Raw genomic sequence first — 14,997 nt, forward strand, 5'->3', positions numbered from 1 at the left:
AGCAGATTATGCTAAGTGAAGCTAGCCAATCCCTAAAAAACAAATGCCAAATGTCTTCTTTGATATAAGGAGAGTAACTAAGAACAGAGTAGGGACGAAGAGCAGGAGAAGAAGATTAACATTTAACAGGGATGAGAGGTGGGAGGGAAAGGGAGAGAGAAGGGAAATTGCATGGTAATGGAAGGAGACCCTCAGGGTTATACAGTGGAGGAGGTAGAGAGAGAGGAGGGGAGGGGAGGGGAGAGGTGGGGAGGGGGGAGGGTGGAGGATGGGAAAGGCAGCGGAGCACAACAGACACTAGGATGGCAATTTGTAAATCAATGGATGTGAAACTGATGTGATTCTGCTATCTGTGTATGGGGTGAGGGTGGGAGTTCATAACCCACTTGAATCAAAGTGTGGAATATGATATGTCAAGAAATTTGTAATGTTTTGAACAACCCACAATAAAAAAAATTAAAAAAAAAAAAAAGAAATATGGTGTATGATAGAGCGACATTTCAAGTTGGGGGGAAAGAATGGGCTATTTATTAAACAGTGCTGGGTGAAGGGTTATTCATATGGGAAGAACATCCATAATTAAATCTTGTCTCACACCATACACTGAAAATGAATTTTTGATACAGAGTTGAAAATCTTTCCATTTGTAAAATGGGACAATACTATTCATCTGTCTAAGAATATTAAATCGGGCCGAAAGAAACTATATCTAGACCCAAACTTTCAGTGATTCCATCATTATTTCCCATATTTTCGTGTGAAATTAAGCAGATAGATAAAAGGGCATGATTTATAGGCAAGCATGCACCTCAGATTTGAGGAAAGACAACAGAAGAAGAAGGTATGCAGGTTTAGACCAGGGTGTGAGCTTGGGCAAAAATAACATCAGTTATTTAGACCAAGTTGTAAAATAATGATAACAATACCTACCTATCAAGGTACTCGTAGTAATTTAAATAGATCAAGTACATAAAGGGCCTACAAAATGTTGATTCCTTTGCTCCAAAATGTAAGGTCCAGAATGCCTCAAAGGCATCTGTCCTAGTGCCCTGCATGCTCTTTCAGTAATGCTAGGCTTCCGGGGTTGATTCTGTGGTGATACATAATAATCCAGGATGCCCTGAGGTGGACACGAAGAACAAGGGCTGTGAAGTTAGGCAAACTTACATTTAAATCCCTGGTTAGTTCTTATTAGCTGTTGGGCCTTAGGCAAGATGCTTAACATCTGCAGCCTCAGTATTTACATCTGCAGGTGGGGTTAGTTATACTACCTGTGTCTCAGTCAAGAGTCTTAGTTCTAGCAGCAGCCGTTAGCTCTGGCTAATGTAGACAGAAACAAGTTGTGTAAAAGGTACTGAGCTGTCACAGCTTTTCCAAGCTATGCAGCCAGAAACCAGTTCCAAAGTCATACCTCAAACCCATCATATAAAGAAAAGATCCTCCTGATGACACCAGATCCACTTCTGCTTTTGGAAGTTGGTATGTCTCCCTTGGCCACAGCAGGCTTCAGGCCATCCCAGTGTTCATCTTATGCTCTCTGGTCCAGACCTAAGTCATCTACCTGTCCACATTGTACCTGCAAGGGAGGCTGGGAAAGTAAGTCTTTAGCTGGTATGAAGGGAAACAGGGAGTCTCTGCCTCCCTTCAGACTGGGAAGCACTCCAAGAGAAAGGGCGTTCAGGTGCTGGTGGATAACAAAGAGTGCCTACTCCCTCATCTTAAGGTTATTGTGAGGAAAAACGAGCCCAGCAGAGTATGCAGCATTGTGAAGGGGTTCAGAGCTCAGCTGGGAGGCTGAGTGATGGCCCACAGAAGTTGAGAGTAGTTTTGGAAAAACGACAGAACACATTCTGACCAGAAAACAGAGTGGATATATTAGAACAGCTCTTTTGGTCAGCCAACTTAACAAATGTTTCCAGAGATTCTAACTCCTAAATTCAAACATGATACACAAAGGACCATTAGAAAAGAAAACTAAGTTCCTCACTAAGTTCCTTTGCTGGGAATCACCTGTGACACAGAGCAATCCTGTTTCCACTGCTTCCAGATTGTCTGTGTCCAGTGGGTATAAGGACATGGCCTTTCTGAGTGCAAGAAGTAAACATTCTTTTTATTCTCACAAAATTTGTTTAAAATTAAACTTAGAAGAGTTTTATGAATATCATTTTAGTATAGAAATTCTTGTAAAAATGCTTTAGAAGAAAGAATTGAATTCATGGAAAAAAAGACACTTCTTTCCAGATTCTTTTCTTTCTACAAATAAGCTTAACTAAGACTCACACTAGTGACTTTTCATTGTCACTTCTTTAAATTCTCTCCCACATCATAATAAGGCAGCAAACATGTGTCTGGTCATGTGGATGTTTGCACTCTTAATTAGCATTCTTCCTGCCTAGATGTGTGTGTTCAACTCTATCCCCATTTTCTGCAAACATGGGGTCTAAGATATACATTAGACTATAAGCCTGCCTGAAAGAGAACAGCATGCATTCTATTTCCTTATGAATTCTCACAAAAGCTGGTTCAGGGTGGCACAACTCAAAAGGAAAGTTCAGCAAGGATTTACCACAGGCAGTCTGTGTGCTGCGTCTGGTGAGCCACGGCCAGCACATGGCTCCCAGGAGCGTGCTGCACACCCTGCACATGCTTGCTGGGAGAGTGATCATCATTAAACAATATTTATTAAATAGTCCAATGCATGTGGTGCTGGGCTATGTAAGTAAGTAGAGCAGTCTCAGCCGGTATCCTTTGGGAGCTTACAATATCAAACAGGACATTTTTCAGAGCCCAAAGTTGCCCAGATGAGGCACTGCACTAAAAGAGTTCATTCACACCAGAGAGCCAGGCTTTTCTCTCAGCCAGCAGCTCACTCTGTCTGGCTTTCCAAGCTCTAGGCTCAGGCTCAGATCACTTAAAAGGTCTATTATTGGAAAATCTCTGTGCTAAAAGAGACCTTACACTAGGACTTCCACAAATGCAGTCACTCCCTTCCACACCATCCATTGAGCAGTGAGATTGAGGCATGCCCAGTTTCCCTGGATTGTGGTGAAGGCCAGCAGGTATAATGTGCTCTCTGTAACACACATCCGAACACAATACAGGATACACAAGGAAACTGCTCTTTCTGATATGTGGGGATCAGAGAAGACGTCGCCGAGAAGAGGGCAGTTGAATCAGTTCTGGCAGTTAAGTGAGGTTTTAATGGGTAAAGACCAGATGCATGCATTTCAAACTTTTGGATGGGCTCTGGAACACTTGGGGGAAATGATGAATATCTGCCAGGCTTTTGAGTAATACCTGCCCACATGGGGACTATTTCATCTATTTCAAAACTCCTTGGAGCTCCAGGTTGGCAGTAGTATGGCATGCATTCAGCTCAGGGCTGAGAGCCACCCCTTGTTTTCCTACTCCCTGGCACTATTGCTCATTCCCTCTGTTTCATCTCTGAGAATGCTCCACCCCAGGAACACAAGAATGACAAGGTAAAAGAGAAGCCATAACCCAAACTTCAGCCATGCCAGATGAGCAAAGACTTTGGGGATAGTTCAGACATAGAAAAGAATCCAGCTGTCCCTACTGTTCTGGGTCACAGTCAGTCAGACAAGAACAAGGCATTCTCATACACTGTTAAATCCAAATGATCCTTTTCTCCCATTCTGGGAATCAACAAAGAGACCTCTAAGGACATTCTGTATGCCAGGTGTTTGGCAGTAACATCAGTGGAAAAACAAGTCCATGTAGCCTCGTAGAAGTTAGAGGTCTAAAGGATGTCAACAAGTCATAATCCATCCCCCTGAGTTTAGCCTGGAGGAGAGACAAGCCAAAGAGCAGAGATGGTTGGTTCCTATTCCGATAGTTTCTTGGGAGGATGCAATTTAGGACTCAAGGTACCCAGCTGATCCTGCATGGTCCTTTCTCTTGAATCTTCCCTTACCACAGGCCACCACTTTTATTCTTCTCATTGATTGAGGTTATAGATTCAAGAGGCTCCTGCCTGTTCTTCCACTCCAACTTGCCACGGAATTGACAAAAAGCATGGCCTTCGCCAAGGGTCATCATCTTGGAGGACGAATCCTCTGCGCTGCACCAAATTGCTATTGTATTTCATCGTAGGATCTCTTCAGTTCCTTCTGCCATGGATATCTCAAATGATATCACACTATCATATATATACACTTTTCTAACAAAACTAAATGATTCTTCCTTCATTTCTTTTCCCCCTAAAGCAAAATGCGAATGGCGCCTCAGTCCAAAGGATTTCACAACTTCACGTACAAAACAAGCCAAATTTGAAAGAAAACATTTCAGCTACATAAAATGAGACCTCCAACATGTGTGCAGCCAAGTTTGGAAAGGCCTCATTCTTTGCATGGATGAGTTGCTCAAAATTCTCCTGGATTTTGCTGGACACTCGTAACCTTCCTGTGAGCCTCTACTTCTTAATCAATCTGACTCACTATTTTTGTTTAATGTGGTTGCTTATTAAAGTCAAACATGCTCTACTTCTATAATGTAGTAACAATGTAGGTTTGGATTACACTCACATATGTCATTTAGAAAAAAAAAAGTGATATCATCATCAACGGAATTCTTCTGGAAGCCTGATGAGTTGTACACCGTGGTTCTATCTTCCTGACAACATAATGGGAACAATTCTAGAGATTTTTGTGACATTGAGTGTAGAGAAATTACTTGGAAATTATCTGGCTAACAAGTAGCATTTGAGGTTCTGTTGATATTGTTGTGGTTTTAGATCTTTATTGTGTTTAAGCTGGCTGAGTTTGTTTCTTCATTCTATCAAGTGGACATTAAATAAAGTAACCCAGACAGGAAGTTTTTCACCAGTGAATGTGCAATTCAGATTGGTCACTCCAGATTTAAACTACCAATATGATTTTTATTCTATTGAAAAATTAAGGGGAATGTATTATTTTATCCAGGGAAGCAGAAGTAGGTCATTTGTTATTTTTATATTATTAATTTTTTTACTCTAACTTTATAACTAAATAAAAATTTATAGAACTTGAGTAGTCCAAATCATTAATCTAATTTAATTTAACAGTCAAGTACCTATAATGGATGGGTGGAAGAAAAAGTTGGCTAAAATGGTACTTTGTTGAGTAACAAAGATATTTTTCCCCTGCACTGTGAATATTAGTCTTACTATAGGAAAGCGGAGAGGAAACCATCCATAACCCAAGTACCCAAAGACCAACACTGCTTCAATGTTGGCGAATTTGCATCTGCTCTCTTCTGTATTCATGTTATTGGTTTGTAAATGTTTGTATTCATGTTATTGGTTTGTAAATGTGTGCGGTCACACTGTATTTAAAATTTACATATTATTTAATATTGCAACACAACAACTTTCCATGCCTTTATTAATTCTTTGTGGACCTTATTTTAAGTGGTTGCATAATATTGTATCAAGAAAATAACTTGTTTAAATACATGAGATTGCTTTACTCTTTTAAACGAAATTATAATGGACTATTTGTAACAAAGTTTTTCCACTTTCAGAAGTAATTTTCTTTAGGATCAAGGGTTTATTTAGCATTCATTTATTAAATATTTATTGAACACATACTCTGTATTGGGATCTGTGGAAAGCAGTGAATTAGGAAAAGACAGTTCAAATGTTTAGAAGAAATTGTTCAAGCAAGTAGAAGAAATGCTCATAGAATTCATGTCTTAACTCATAATTCATTCAACAAGTATAAGATATGAACTTATCATGTGCCTGGCACTGGAGTAGATGCAAAAAAGACTCTATTGTATATTGGTTAAGCATCTCTGGCACTCAAGTAGTTGCAAGAATCTGCAAAAGTTTCTTAAATTTTTCTTTTTTATATTGATTTTTATTTTTTTATTTTTTTAAATACACAACAGCAGAATGCATTAAATTTTTATTACACATATAGAGCACAATTTTTCATATCTTTGCAAAGTATGTTTATGCCAATTCATGCCTTTATACATGTACTTTTTTTCTTTGCATTACAATTCTTATTACACACAAATACCACAATTTTTCACATCTCTGTTAGTATATAAAGTATGTTGACACCCAATTTGAGTCTTCATACATGTACTTTGGTTAATGATGTCCACCACATTCCACTATCCTTGCTAATTCCCTGGCCCCTCCTTTCCCCTCCTACCCCTCTTTCCTATCTAGAATTAAATACCTTTTTCAGAAGTGAGAGTGGTGTGTTTTTATGCCATTCACAAGAGTATTTAAAGTCTATAATTATTTTTATTTAAGTGAAATCTTTATTGCTGCCCTAGGGAGTGCTTAGTCTTCTACTATGGGAAAAAATGATTTTAAGGTTGTGGTGTACAATTTAATAATTTTAGAGGATTCCCTCTTCAAAATGTCACTATTTTTAGGAAAATCATATCTTGATATCATTGCACTGTTTTTTGTCAAATTTGGAATTTCCATGTTCTACTTTGACAATATCTAGTGCTTGATCCTGTGCTTCGTGTAGAGAAAGGAACTCATTAAAGACCTAAAGGGAAAAAAGAGACAGCAACTTCTTCTGGCAGTATTAAAGCATTATTTATGTAGCAGGATCAGAGCAATATGATTTTGTTTTTGCACCATTATGTTATATAGTTCCCTGGAAGAGTGTGACAACAGAGTATGAGAATGTCTGTGCGTACACATTTCACATCTTGCTTGGCCATGTGAATGTAACTGTGCCAGGAGCCCTGGATGTCAGTTTTCAGTATAGAAATCATGATGTAGAGCTTTAGTTCCTGAGTAACTGTAAGAGAGATTCCAGAGGGACAAGTTCAAGAATGACTTAGAAATTATAGACCAGATCACACAACTGTCATAAAGCTATCATCAGTTAATAAAACAGGGTTTTCTTTTCATTTAAAAAAAAATTGGCTTTTTTCCCCCTTGAAAAAAAATATTGATGTTGGAGGCCTTTGCAACTTGTCTGACCTTTTTTCTGCTGACTTTTTCATTTCCTGTTTCTTTCCTTTCATTTTTTTTTCTCTTTTGCATATCGTGAGGTCTTTGGAACAAGCTCTAAATGTGTTGAAAACAAATATCCATTCCCTAAAAATAGTGTAGCTTCAATCTTCTTGCTCCCAGAACCCTGCTATTCTAGGGTCCTTTGCTTCTATGAATCAGTTTTCTCAAAAATGTACTCTCACCCCTCCTCCTCCTCCCTCCTGCTCCCACGGAAACCAGGATGTGGAGACATTTGTAGGAAGAAGTCCAAGAATAAACATGAGAATATTCTGAATGAAAAGCAAATTTCTAGTAAGGATGAATCTGAAGGTGTCTGTAGAATGCTTCATAAATGAGCTTGGTTTAAATGCAAATCATTATTCATAGCTCCATAGGAGGAAAAGGAGGGTACTGATAAACCAGAATAGAAAAAATCCCCCCTTCCCACTTCAGCCCTTCAGTGTACCGAATAACCCAGTAGTTAAATAGCACGCTTGGGTCTTATCTGAAGCCCTTAGGACATGCTTAGGAGCAGCCAGGTCCTAGGCTAACTGCTAGAATAGAATAGCAAATAAGACAGACACCATCACTACCCTATGCAATTTGCCACCAATAAACAATATACATGTAGTTTTGAGTACAAAGGACAGAGAAGGAGAGGTGTGTGTGCTGTGTGAGATCATGGGACAGATCAGACCTTATTGGGGTCACTTTTAATCAGGCCTGGAGCTTGCATAACAAGTAGCCAAGTGAGGAGAGGAATGGAGGAAGAACATTCAAGACCCAGGACTAATGTATTTGAAGACCCCAATACTGCCTAATGCATCTGGAGCAGAGTGGAAATAAGATTGCAGGTGGGTGGTAAGCAAAGCTGCAGAGGTGGGCAAGGAAGGCATCTTATGGAGGTGCCCACAGGAGACATTTGAACTTAATTCCCAGGGCAACAGGAGCAAGTAATTGAGGGAGTGATACAAGCCATAAGCAGATTCTCCTGGAACCTGAGAGTATTTTGAAACACCTCAGACCTTTTTTTTTTTCCTCCCTGAATTTTATTCTTTATCCTTTTGCTTTCTAAGCAGATATCTGACTGTACTTTCTATTACTTTAAGAGAGGTATGTGACAAAGAAGAAAGAAGACCCATGCTGTAAAAAATCCTGGCTTTAATTTCAAAAGCTTAAGCCATCAGGGGAATGTGGAGATTTGCAAAGAAGCAGAAAGGCATTGTGGGCGAAGGAGGGCTGAGGACCGGGGCTGGCCTCCAAGTTAGAAAAATAGATTCCTTTGGAGTTGGGGGAGGGTGGAGAGAGCTCTATGTGTCCTAGAATGATGGGTACATGGGGACCACCTCTCAGCAGCAGCCTAGGGAGAGGGCAAGACAAGTCTCAGAAGCACTCCAAAAATAGAGATGTAGATGGGGCAACAGCCATCCCAGAGATGTTTGGAGGCACAGAGCTGCACCCACCCCACCCTGCCAGCCCCCAAAACCTAACCACTCAAACTCTGGAAGCTTGATACAATTCCAAGGAGGCAGGAAACCTTGACAATAACTGAGGATAAAATTTCTATCAGCCTGGAAGACGAAGGCTTTAAAATGGAGAGAGGTGATCCATGAAAAATAAAGAGCTGTGATATTTCTTGCACCGGGGTGACATTTGGACTATGATTCATACCACTGATGCATATTGAAAGGCTTATTCTGGCTCCCATGTGAAAAATGGATTGGAGAGAGGCCTGAGGGGATGCAGGTGAAAGATAATAGAGGCCTCTGCCTCTAGAATGATTAGAAGTGAGAATGAAAAGAAGTGGACAGATTTGGAAAATATTTAGAAAATGGAAGAGCAAGTACTTGGTGATTGGAATGACTGGATTGGCAGTGAGTAAGATAGAGGAGTCGAGGATAATTCCCAGGTTTCAGGATGAAAAGCCGGGTAGGTGGTTGTATAATATATGAATATATTTCCTGAAGAACAACCACACAGTGGAACTGGAAGAAGCTCACTTGAAGATTTTACTGGGAGAGCATATGAACAAAGTTAGTAAAGGCTCCCAAAGACAAAGACTAAAGTTATTAGCTAAGGGGAGACAATCTCAGAGGCCAACACATTGCTGGAGATTTCACCAACCCAAGTCCTTTCTGTCCACTGTCACATACAAAAAATGAAATGACAGTGTGGAAAGGGGTCTGAGGAGTCCCATGACTGAAAATGTTCCCTAAAGCAGGAATCTTCTCTCAGCTATGTGGCAGCAACCTCTGCGTTTGCACTCCCAGTAACCCAGCACTCTCTAACTTTAAAGTGAGCCTGTATTTGGAATTCATTCCTAATTATGAGAAAGCCCTCCTTACCTTAAATGGAAAACGGCCTCTTTCACTCACTGCTCAGTTATATTCTCTGGAGCGACACAGAATACGTCCAATTCTTCTTGTACATTACATTTGGAGGCCATCCATCATGTTTTCTCTAAGTCTTATTTACTCCAGGCCAAACCTATACATCATTTCCTTCATTTCCTTCATCTGTTATCTTCAATGGACATGCAGTAACAGGAATAGTAACTCATTTATTGAGTGTCGTGAGCAAGGCATTTCACACATATGTGGCAGGAGCTGTTATGAGTTCATCAAAACCCATTTCCTTTTCCTCCTGGGCACACAGTTTGACTACACTATGAGGCTGAGTTCTGGCCAATAGAACCTGAGAGGAAGTAGGAAGTTCTCCCCCCCCCCGCCCCCCGCAATAGAATGTCTTTGCCATCTTTTGATTAAACAGAGAGGATTCAGAGGATCAGAAGGTGGGTGAAAGCAAAACATGTAATAGGAACCTGGGCCTCTGTGCATAGAAAGCCACCTCACTATGACACCTGCCTTAGATCCTGATGTGAATAGGAAATACTTTCTTGTGTTGAGCCATTGAGAATTTGAAGTTTACCTGTTACCATACTTTTGTGTTACCTTAATTTAACTAATACAGAAATTGATGGTGGAAGTCAAATGCATATATAAAGGAACCCTAAAATGTGTGGTGATAGTTTAGCAGCCAGTTTAGAAGCTCTGGAAATGGTAGAAAGGATAAGTGTGGCTACTGGCTGGATTTACCTTATTACAGAAAGAGATGGGATCAGAAGAGAACTGGTCAATTTTCAAGCAAGGATGGTAGAGAGCAGAGAACTTGTAGTGATCAGGGATCTTATAAAGATGAAAGAGTCAATTGCTTCTGAATCCCATAAGAGATCTTTTGTACCCCAAAGAGTACAAGGAATGCTGTGGTGGGTAATGACCCAGGGAAAATTCTTAGTTGAACAAATGACAGTCCTGGAACAAAAACCACAACATGAACACGTGGGTATATCTCTCTACATATTGTGACATCAGCAGAGCTGTCATTTAATTGAGATAGAGAGGCATGAAGACAAGAAAGCAAAGGAATATGAAGTTTTAATTATAATGTCTAAGAAAGAACTTTGTATGTGGTTAACTAACACAAGGAACTGGCTGAAGGAAATAAATCAGAATTCTCCTAAGTTTTGGAGAATATTCTATTGTCCAACAAACCTCTCTTGACTGTTTAAACCTTAAAACGACTCTCAGGGCTCCTGGATTACACCATTGGAAGTTGAACAGCTTGCAAGGGGGGCATGTTCATGGAAGAATGGGCAAGGAACGTTTCTCAGGAGATGGAGCCAGTGGCAACAGAGGGTAATAGATCAAGTCTCTCATGGAGAGCAGGATCATAAGGGGTCTCTTCTTGACTGGACAGAAAGGATTATATATCACCCAGAAATTCTGGGCATGGCACTAGATGCAGTCACTGGCCGGGATTTGGGCTTGTCACCTTTGAGAAAAGAGTGAATGTGGAGGAAGAAGGAAATGGGTAAATAGTAACCAGAAGGCTAGAATATGGAATAGATTGCTATGAGTCCACTAAAACTCGTGTCCTGTCCTCTGGATGCACAGAGTATACTTCCCAGAACTCCTTGCATTTAGCTGTGATCACAGGTCTGAATTTCTACCAATGGAATAGGAATGGAAATGATTTATGACACTTTCTTGCCTAAGAGGTTAAGAAGGTGATCTCTCTTCTTTTCTGCAGATAGAATCATATTTTAGAAGGATTCTGGGTGCCTGAGTGAGTTTATGGAAGGCCGTCTAACAAGAACATCCTCAATGGACCTGTGATACAGTCAAGAATATAACTGCATCAAGTGACTGAGAAGTCAGGGTTTTATGTTTCAGCAGTCAGTTTTACTTTAATAAATTAATGCATTATCTCCTCTAATATTAATTTGATAGATGAAAAAATTAGACAAGTTAAATAGCTTGTTCAGGATGTGTCATTTAGTAAGAGGGAGGTCTAATGCTAGAAACCATGGCTATCTCTTTCCATAACTGTCCTTTTAAGCAGTGTACCAAACCGTCTCCCAGATGAGCAGGTTTCCAGATCTTGTAGCCCCTAGAAATTCCTTCTTAGGATGTTCTTAGTTTGTCCATTTTTTTTTTCAGAATTGAACATAAAAATTTATGTTGCAATTTTAGGATGATCTAAAATATTTCTCCTTTCTGGAATCGTCATCTATGAATGCAACCCAGCAGCTCTCCAGTTACGTTATTAGCCAGGCCTCTAATCGACCAATCACCGGTTTTCATTAACCAACACTCCCAGGCCTGACCACCACCAAAACCCCTACTCCCAATCGGAACTTGAGTAATTTTTTAAAAATTTGTTTAGTTTTAGTTATACATGACAGTAGAGCATATTTTGACATATTTATACAAACATGGGGCACATCTTATTCTAATTAGGATCCCAGTCTTATGGTTGTACATGATATGGAGATTCACTGTGGTATATTCATACTGAGTAATATTTTTTAATCTAAGGGCAGATATTTCTGTTCAGTTCATTTTTAAATTCTTCTTAATAATTTTAGCTCAGTATTCTAGTCATGCTTTTTCTTGAACTGTCCAGATTATGTTCAATCTGGCTATTCCACACTGGGATTGAATCATTCCAAGGTGAGGAGCAGCATCTTTTAATTCTTCCTATGACCAATCACTGTAGTAAGGACCTCACAATGTCACTTCATTTAATCTTTCTCTCATCCCAACATTACAGACAAGGAAACTAAATTTTAGAGAGGTTAAGATCACAAAGCTAGTATGTGGAGCCCATCATCAGCCCTCATGCTGGATGATCTGAATTTGTGTTGGTGTAATATGACTCTCTTTCCCACTTAGCATGGAAAAAAATTAATAATTGCTGAGTACCTGAAGTCCATCCAGGGCCTTATACACCCACCTCATTTAACCCTCACTGCTATACTACAAAACTTAGAATAAATTTCAAAGATTTTAGAAATTAAATAAAATTATTTTGTGATGGTCTCTATGTAGTAAATGAGTTTATGTAAAGAAATAATGGAAGTATAACAAAATAATCAACTTGAAGAAAGAATCAATTTTGAGCCCATGCCCACTCGACTGAGCCTGGGATGGCAGAGGTCTTCTTCCCTTCTATGAACAGTGTCTGGCACAAAAGAAGGACTCAGTGATATTTCTTTAAATACCTATATTCAGCAATGTGTACCTTAGAGGACAGATTTTAAAAAATACTCTAGATGAGACAAAAATTTCACTCATACAATTCTCTGCCACTTTTTCTCTTCAGAGACATGAGATGCACTTTGAACTGTCTGTGAAACTTCATTTTCTTCTTTTAGGGACTCATGGCTTTGGAGGAAGAGCACAAAGAGAACGGAGAAATCATGAAGAAAACAATATACACACCAACCCGACATACATGCTGATGTCTCTGACCAATTTTCTTGGGTGTTGTAGAACTGAACTATCCTCAAGCCTGCAATGTCATGAAGTAGATAGGCAGATGACAGTTCTAGAAGCCTTGCATGTGAATCCAGAAACTTCAGCACAATGTTGGATGTTGTTCCTAAAAAATCAACATTGGGAAATAGTCCATGGGATTGAAATGATTTAAACAAAACCATACTAGGCATTGGGTAGGAAGGCGAACCATCCAGGCTTTCTCAATGCCATGAAAAATGTGGACTCCCCAGAGTTAGATAAATAGACAAAGAATGTTAGGTAAACCAGGTGAGCCCTGTTTGACTCTTCCCAGTGGTGGCTCCTGTCCTTAGGAATTTTCTTCATTCTCACTAATTCCTCCTTCTTTTCTTCCTCCCATTCTAGTCTCCTCCTCTCCCCCTTTCTCTTCCCACTATTTTCTTCTGAGTCTACATTCCTCCTGTGAATGTTACTGCCCTCCCTTTCTCTTTGTTCTTCCCTCCCCCATTTTTAAAAATTTTTTCAGTTGTAGATGGACCAATGCCTTTATGTTATTTATTTACTTTTCTTTTTAAAAATATTTTTTAGTTGTCAATGAATCTTTAATTTAATTTATTTATGTATATGCAGTGCTGAGCATCGAACCCAGGGCCTCACACATGCTAGGCAAGCGCTGTACCACTGAGCCACAAACCCAGTCCCTCCCTTCTTTCCTTTCTTCCATCTTCCCTTTTTAATATCCTTTTTAAAAAATTAATATTACTTTATGTCTCTGTTCTTTTTTCTTTGGAACTATTCTCCATAGCTCTAAATCTAGAAGACAGTGGAATCTGGAAGCTCCAAAGACTTAAGGACTTTCTTGTCCTTGCTTCAGAGGCTGGCAGAAAACAACTAGATTGTAATTTTAGGAGCAGCCATTCACAGGCTACATCATATTTCCTGCTCACAAATCTACCAGCTGAGCTATTCACATGCTGTCATTTCAGGCAAAATTGTTTATGCATCACATAATGCTAGTCTATGTTGTGTCTGTTAGAACCCTGGCGAGGATTCCACCCTGGATTGGACAGTTGGACCCAGGCACATGGTCAATAGAAAACACAAGAGATCCATATTTGGGCATGAGTATGCCTTAAACACTAATGGGGTTTGGCACAACTGTGGCTCTGGAAATCCAGCCCACAAATCAGGTCACACATCAGGGAAAATCAAAACAGAATTAAGTTGGCCACTTTTTCTCTGCAGAGACATGAGAGGCATTTAGAGTTAAGTCCGTGAAACCTTGTTTTTCATTTTCAAGTCAGTTTTGGGCATGGCAATGTTATCAGTGCCCTAGTTTATACAACTTTTTCTCATATACCAATGAAGAAGTTCCAGATACTGTCCCAAAACATGGATTCAGAGGCAGCACATGATCAAACAGAATTTTCTTTCCTAAAGAGCTTTGAGCTCTCATTGGATAAACATTCATCTGCCAGAGGACAATTTGCATATGTTCCTGCTCAGTAGATGGGGAAGGAACAGGATCAGGCCCATGATCTTCAGAAGTGAAAGGACAAAACAGTGTTTCACACTAAATAGAGCACAGATCACTGGCTCCCTGATATTCCTAGCCTGACCTGAAATTTAGGATCTTTTCAGAAATTTAGGATACATTACTTTTCAGATGTATCCTTCATGATTCCTCCGTAGAGCTCAACATCTTAATCACATTGGTCAACTCTTTGTTCACCTGATTTTCTTTTTTTCCAGGTCTTCATTAGTGTGATCTTTTCTCTTTTCACGTTTGCATCTCCACCCTGTAATTATCCTTCAAGTCCCAGGTCATATGCGACTTCTAAGTGCAAACATTCCCTCCTTTCTCTAACCGAGCAAAACTTTCTGCCTCTTTAAACATGCTTGTCATTTTCCGTGCATTCCAGTTGTAACCTGAGAGAATTCTGGTGTCACTAGAGGGAGTGCTAGACAAAAAGAATGGAAGGTCTTTGATTTCAGAGATAGGATTAGTGTTTCTATGCTCCCAATGCTCCTGCCTCTCCTCTCTCAGCTCTGCACCCTTCCCTAAAATATATACTTCTATCCTATTAGTATTTTGGAGGGAGAATACTCAGATGAAGTGGAAAGAGAAAAAAATAAAATAAAATAAAAATAGCAGCAGCCCAAGAGTGAAGCTATGAGAGTTTTCTCCAAACCATATGCACAGATGAAGGTCTTGCCTGGTGGCCAATTTAG

At 39.7% G+C, this 14,997-nt stretch overlaps 1 long non-coding RNA gene across 1 annotated transcript in view; it reads right to left on the minus strand.

Annotated features, from left to right (window-relative positions):
- The window catches only part of LOC125619200, a 30,068-nt gene extending 20,610 nt beyond the window's left edge, over window positions 1–9,458 (minus strand). Inside the window, exon 1 of the long non-coding RNA XR_007350712.1 lies at window positions 9,313–9,458. This is a non-coding gene — a long non-coding RNA (uncharacterized LOC125619200). The remainder of the gene's footprint in view (window positions 1–9,312) is intronic.
- Between the last annotated feature and the right edge of the window lie 5,539 nt (window positions 9,459–14,997).

Source organism: Marmota marmota, unplaced genomic scaffold (genome assembly GCF_001458135.2).
Source record: "Marmota marmota marmota unplaced genomic scaffold, marMar, whole genome shotgun sequence".
NCBI classification, from domain to species: Eukaryota; Metazoa; Chordata; class Mammalia; order Rodentia; family Sciuridae; genus Marmota; species Marmota marmota.